General features: G+C 35.1%; 1 protein-coding gene across 2 annotated transcripts in view; it reads right to left on the bottom strand.

Moving 5' to 3' along the window:
• LOC106884337 (multidrug resistance-associated protein 1) overlaps positions 1 to 7,132 on the bottom strand; it is a 93,563-nt gene extending 86,431 nt beyond the window's left edge. For both annotated transcript variants that reach the window (XM_014935675.2, XM_014935674.2), the window contains exon 1: positions 7,068 to 7,132. The gene's annotated coding sequence lies outside the window, so the exon portion shown is untranslated. The remainder of the gene's footprint in view (positions 1 to 7,067) is intronic.
• Between the last annotated feature and the right edge of the window lie 99 nt (positions 7,133 to 7,231).

The raw sequence follows: 7,231 nt of genomic DNA on the forward strand, positions 1-7,231 counted from the left end.
AAATTCAATTCTAAAGAATTCATCATCATCATCATCATCATCGTTTAACGTCCGCTTTCCATGCTAGCATGGGTTGGACGATTTGACTGAGGACTGGTGAAACCGGATGGCAACACCAGGCTCCAATCTAATTTGGCAGAGTTTCTACAGCTGGATGCCCTTCAGCTGTAGAAACTCTGCCAAATTAGATTGGAGCCTGGTGTTGCCATCCGGTTTCACCAGTCCTCAGTCAAATTGAAGAGACAAATTTGCCTTACTTTGTCTTAATCTTTTTGCCCTGTCTAAATTTGGTTTTTATATGCTCAAAGAGAATGAAGATAATTTTCTGAAAAAGTGTTCTGAATATGTTACAGCGTTTTTAATGCATTGAGAGGTCATTTGCTTAGCTAATATAGTTTTTGTAAAGTAGTGAATATTAGTAAAAAATATTTCTTTTTTAAACCAAAAATGCAGCAAATATTACTCATTGTGCCCCATCCCACTCACTACTGGAAAAGCAGACTTTCAGAATGGCTGTCCCATATAAGTTGGAATTTTCCTGTTTTTGTCAGGAATTTCCCCTTTTTTTTCTCTCTTGCATTGCAAAACAATGAAGAGAAGCCTTTTTAAAACAAGAATTTTGAAAAGGCCATGTCCTTTAAATGTTTGTTTCCCCTCCCCATACACACTTATTGCGGTTTTGGAACAGCAACAACCACTAAAATGATACTTTTATCTTCTTGCAAAAAAAAAATCACGTCCCCTTTTCCCTCCTTTATTCTACTTTTCACAATGAAGGAATAGTCAAACACCACAAGTGGATGTGTGTAAAATGAAATTAGAATTTCAAAAAAAATGCATCTATAAAGCAACATTTAAACTTTAACTTGTTCAATTCAATTACACGCAATTGAATTTAAGGTTTTGAGATTTAAATTTGGTAATTTTCCAAGATTTGAATTCTTGTGAATGAGGGAACTCTAAATTTGAAGTGCCCCCACCTCCTCCAATCCACCATATTGTTTAAATCTAGTCCTGAAGTGCACTGCATGTATTTTATTGTAGCACCAATACTTTTGGGGCTGCTATGTACGCAGCATGACAAACTTTCTCACTACTCTATATTGTCTCTTTGTTCAGGGTAACATAACCAAGTGAACAGAAGAGGTGCAGTAATTGAAAATAAACTAGGGAGAGCAAGAAAGAAGTAAGAATATAATGGGGGAGCAGAATTTTTGGAATGACAGTGGGGAAGAGAATGGAGAAATGAGAGAGATAGTACTTGGAGGAGTAATGGGAGACAAATAGTAATGAAAGAAACAAACAGTAATGGTAGAGTGCAATGGGAGAGAGTCACTATTGGCAGCTACATGTTTGCTGGTAAGAGAAAGCAGTAATGAATGGTCATAGAAATGATCAATGGTAAGAGTGATGGATGTAATATCATGTGATCTGTGGAAGAGCATGTGGTGGTTATATGGACAGGAGACTAAATTACTGAAGCATCATGGGTGGGGAGGGGGAGAGTGATATAAATGAGGGATGAAATACAGGCAAATTTAATGTTACCCCCCATTATATGGACAGCATGGTATAATGAATAAAAGAGAGACGGAAGTGTATTGAATAGATAGGTGAAATAGCAGATGCTGACTTAGCAGTTTCAGAATATGAGGAGGACCCATCTGCAGATATATATTACATGTCCCAAACTCCATCACTAACCCCCTATTTTAATATGTTTTGACATGCTTACAAATGTGGTCAGGCCTTCTTCAGCACATGTTGCTAATCACCATAATCATTTGTCATCTCCTTCATAATGTGCAACATCTTCAGATTAGACCTCACTTCATCATGGTTTCTTCCACACGATCCTTCTACTTTGAGCACTTATCACTTCTTTATACAAAAGACATACTCCATATGCATCACATATCTGCATCAATGCAGTCTTCTCTCTTACATCCAGTTTTGCTCTCCTCTCAGCTTATTTGAACTCTGTTGTTCATGTACACTCATATAACACATCTATCAAAGCATGATGTTCACTTCTTTTCCTTTTAGTTTTCACAAATCCTGTGTTCAAGGCTCATATCTGACAACTATGCAGCATCACACTTCATAGATAACCAGCATACAATCTGTCTGTTGCACTGAGAGAGAAGCTATTCGTTGCCAGCAGAGATAACTTCCTGAACTTATTTCTCTATTTTTACACTGGCTACTATACTTTCAGAACACCCACTGCTAATCAAGTTAGCTACATAAGATCTAATTAGGGGACCTACATAATACTATCATCTACTTCTAGGGATCTTTCTTGTGCATTTGAGAAAATCTTTTCCCCATGAGCTTTTAGTGATTTTGTGCTTATCATACTATTTCTTTTGATGTCTACCATTTCAAAATATACATACACAAATAGTGATAGGGAGTGAGAGGAAGAGAGGAGAAAAGAAGGCAGTTATGTCATGGAAGAGTCAGTTTAGCTAATTACTAACAAATAAAAGTTCATTTATTTCTTAAGGTATCAACACTTGTCATGCTTCTATAACTTACTGACATAATTCAATTTTGACTATTGAAAATCAATTAGTGGCAAGCATGTATAGGCCTCAGAGAACATTTTTGACTTTTTTTAAAAACTCTTTTACTGAAATTTTAGACATACAGATCCACTGCATAGTTGATTGATTTTTTTGAGAAGTTGCCGCTAGTTACCTCAAAGCTCAGATCTTCTGTATATTTGTGCAATTCACGACCATTGTAACTCTTATTGTTTTCTTGTTTCATGATGTTTGGTTTTGAATGTGTGGTGACACTGTTTGTTATTTTATATATAAAGTATTCATAAATACTTATAGTGCAAGTCTATAGTTCTGTTTAAAGCACAAATCCATTGAAATAGGATTCCTACTTAGTTGTCTATTTAATAGAATAATATTAAAAAAACAAAACAAATAATAAATAATAAAATTACTCATATGCATATATTTGTATACACACATGTATATGTGTATGTGTAAATCCATACATACACCACTGCTCCCATATACAAATGTATATATGCATCAATGTGATTTAGAGTGGAAGGATATGAACTGTTTGGACTTACAGTTGGGACCAAGTTCATATTCTTGTGTGCAAACTAACTCAGCACAGCATCATAGATGTGTAGATATGACATCCATACTGAAGCTATTGATTGAACTATTATTGATAAAATATAGATGTAGGCTTCTTTTCAATGTCATTGTTCCAATGTACATTGAATCCTTTTATAAAGATATAAAGACTAAGTCATCAGTATAAAGTTATTTCCATAGACAGCTGATTTGTTATGGTCTGAAAAACTGTAATAAACAATAGGGAGCTGAAAACTATGCTTTGATGAACCCTTAATTTCTCTCAGAATGCAAAGAGTCAGAATAAATACTGCAAAGCACTTCATCTGATGCTCAGAAAACTGCTAATTCACTGCTTTTAAATACGATCAACATCATTTTAATGTTCATCTTTCCAGGCTCTCATAGATCAGATGAAGCTTGTTGAGGCAGATTTTTACAGGTGGATGCCCCTCCTGTTGCCAATTCTCACCAGTTTCCAGGCAAGGCCTGACATGTTTTCACTGAGAAATGGAAAAGGATGACACTGGTTGTATGATGGTGGTATTCCTCTATAACTATTGCATGATGTCGAGACAAGGAGACACCAACACACACATACACAATGGGCTTTGAGTTTCCATCGACCAAATTCATTCACAAGGCTTTGGTCAGCCTGGACTATAGTAAAGACATTTACCCAAGGTGTCATAGTGGGACTGAACCCAAAACCGTGTGGTTGGAATGCAAACTTCTAAACCAAACAGCCATGCCTGCACATATACAACAATTTTAATAATTTTGAGTGAGATGACCTGGGGCTAAACAACAAACCCGATAAATCATTTTGTAGATTTTAGAATTGTGTATTTTGAATGAATAACATGTGGAAGTCTGTATTATTAAAAGCATTTCCTATTTAACAAGTTGTGAACCACAACAATTGTGATAGGCATACACAATTTTTTATGTACTCTCAGAGAGGAAAACCACCCAATCAATAATATTATGTGTTTTCAATAAATAATTACTGATTTCTAACACAAAAATTCCAGTGCGATGGTGCACCTATGATATGATATGTAATTAGGATGTCCAGATGTCCCAGTTTTCAGAGATTCACCCTTGTTTTAAAATCAGTTCCATGCCCCAAAAGGATGCTTCAGGTTGGTAACTTATCAAGTCTTTTTAAAAGTTTAAATTTTCAAAATACGTTTTCATAAATAGTTTCCAGTTTGATTTTAAGTGTTCTTACAATTTTGGTTTTCTACATATCTTCTAGATTTTAGAAAGTAAAGCTTTGATTTAAAAATTTGTTTATTCAATTTTTATTGAAGAATAAATCTATGGGTTTTGAAAATATTCACTCTAATTCAGTTTTCACTATTCTTGTAGCAGGTCAGGATTTGAACTCAGAATGGTTGGAGTCAAGAATGAAATTGCTTAGTCAACAATTTGCATTTTCGATTAACGCTTTCACTTAATGGACTTATATAATGTTATATTGTAAAGATTTAATGAAATAAACAGAGCCTCCTTTATCAATCAAACAATGCGATTCTACTATTATTTCTATCACGTTATCAGTGAGACATTTTATCTCACAAATGAATATATATTAAATATTATGTCTAAAAGAACGTGTACATACAACAATATTTAAGAAGAAAATTGAAGCCATATTAAAAGAGGAAGACAGGAAATGAAATAGAATATAAAATAAGCTGTTATTGACGAAACTGACTGAACATTTTGACAGTAAATGCTATTATTCTGTATACTTTTAATTTCAGAAGGTATAGATCAGTCATGGGCAAACTTCAACTTCTGAATGGCATGTCCAACGAAAAATTACCTTGAACTCTTCGTTAGTGCGGCCCACCTGATGATATTTCATGTTTACCTTGTCATACACCCAATAAGACATGCGGTCGATGACTGGTGCAAAAGATATTTTTTCTTGGAGATATGTCTGCTTGCAATAACAATTTTTGATAAGCTATGTCTTATAAGGCTCACATCCCGAGAGACGTTGCCTAAGCCCGGCATAAATTCTTTGAAAATCAATGAAAGAAATCATTAAAAAGAAATATCGGAAAAGAGAAAAAATATCTATCAAATACAACGTTAGTGATTAGTTGTAGTTTTTTTTTAATTATGATTTAACAAAGTACACTACCAACAAGAAAAAGCAACGTTTGCATATATATATATAAAACAACCCAAAAGTAGCATTTACATTCAGGAAAATAGCTTAAAAGAAACTTTCTAATCTGATGAATTTTGTCTCAGAGACTATGATCAAATCTAAGGTTTGAATGCGTGCTCCATCAGGCTGGCCTAGACGACAATAACGAATATTAATAAAGGAAAAAAGTATTGCTACTAAGCATTAACGCCAATAGCTGTAGAAACTCTGCCAAATCAGATTGGAGCCTGGTGTCGCCTCCTGGTCCACCAGTCCTCAGTCAAATCGTCCAACCCATGCTAGCATGGAAAGCAGACGTTAAATGATGATGATGATGATGAACCTTAATTTTAATAACTTTTTAAACTTAATATTTCTACTTCATCGGCCGTTCACCTATGATGATAGCATAAACTTACAGATTACCAAGATTTGATGAGTTAATTTTGATCATCTCACAGGGGTAAAAGTTGGCCAAGGCTTAGATTGACGTGCGCATATGATAGAGATAAAATAAATTGTTAATGCTACTTCTGAACTACACCAATTGACCTGATTAGGTTTAACTACTATTGTAAGAAAATGGACTGCAATGGAAAGAAAAACAGGTAGACATTCCTAGAATAAATTCTGCTTATGGTACGATATTCGTAAGCATACAATTGTCAGAGGTCCTACAAAGTTGATAGACAAGGTTCGAAATGTTAAATATTTGCACTGAAGAACTGAATATAATATGTATGAACAAAAGCTTCTCCCTTTAATGCATTCGTACAACCAATTTTTTTACACACCCTATTCGTTTTTAGTTTTCAATGGAGAATCTCTCTTGGCGCTTCGTGTCCATGGTCCCGTGAAGGTGAAAGTGAGTGTTTTTCAGAGAGAAATACGAAAGATTTCTCTTTACATCCAAATGATAACCAGATCAAATACCTTTAAATAATTCTTCAAACCACAACACTTCATAAAACAAAGGCTATAATTTTAAAGTTACATAATTGCATCTCGTGTATTGAATGTTAATCACCGGCTAATACTCATGCTCTATTACTTGTGGATACCAAAAGTATTTGCCGCAAAACGATCTTATGAGTTATTGGGTGTTTAGTAGAAAGTGGGTTATACATCTTTAGATGTATACCTGACTTTCCTACTATAAAATTAGAATATAACAGAACGCTGAACTCCAGACTATCAACTTAAACAACATTTATTCAGGTGGTAAATATATACATCTTTAGTTCTTGTTGTTACAGCTTCTGTGTGTATGAGCATAGTTGTTGGGACGTTGTTCTGTAGGTCTAAGCGAGCTGTCGAGTGTAAGTCCGAAAGATGGTGAGAGACAGCTTAACACGTAAAGAGACTGTCTCCAGGTTGGAGTATTAGAGACACTCTTGACACGTCCGTGCTCATGGTCGGCCGACCGTAAAAGAGATAGAATTAAGCGGGAACGCTTGCTTGTTTAATTCCACGCATGCGCACGGCGTTACTACAGGGCTCCCTCGCCAGTGCGAGAAACGCACGGTAAATGAAATCTGTTAGAACGCCTGAGGCAGGATGGCCACTGAAAACACCCACAAGATGTGGTACAAACACACACAAAGAAAATTCAAAAAAATGAAATGTACACATATGAAATACATGCATGCAATGTATAAATGAAATGACAATGACAAAACAACCGTGATGACAACTGTTATGTTTCCCTCGGATGACTCGTAGAGATAACACAACGAGTTGTACAATTTAATTATTACATTTATTGTTCAATTACATACAAAGAACGCACTCACCCAATGTTCGTTATGAATAAACAAAAGTCATGTCCGCCATATATATATCAATGACATTTTACTACGACAGTCCCACAAGACAACAACAATGAAACAATGAACTCAGACGAACCACATGACACACGGAACGTCAGACGAATTACATATCTAACAGTCCATATAAC

Source organism: Octopus bimaculoides, chromosome 6 (genome assembly GCF_001194135.2).
Source record: "Octopus bimaculoides isolate UCB-OBI-ISO-001 chromosome 6, ASM119413v2, whole genome shotgun sequence".
Lineage (NCBI taxonomy): Eukaryota > Metazoa > Mollusca > Cephalopoda > Octopoda > Octopodidae > Octopus > Octopus bimaculoides.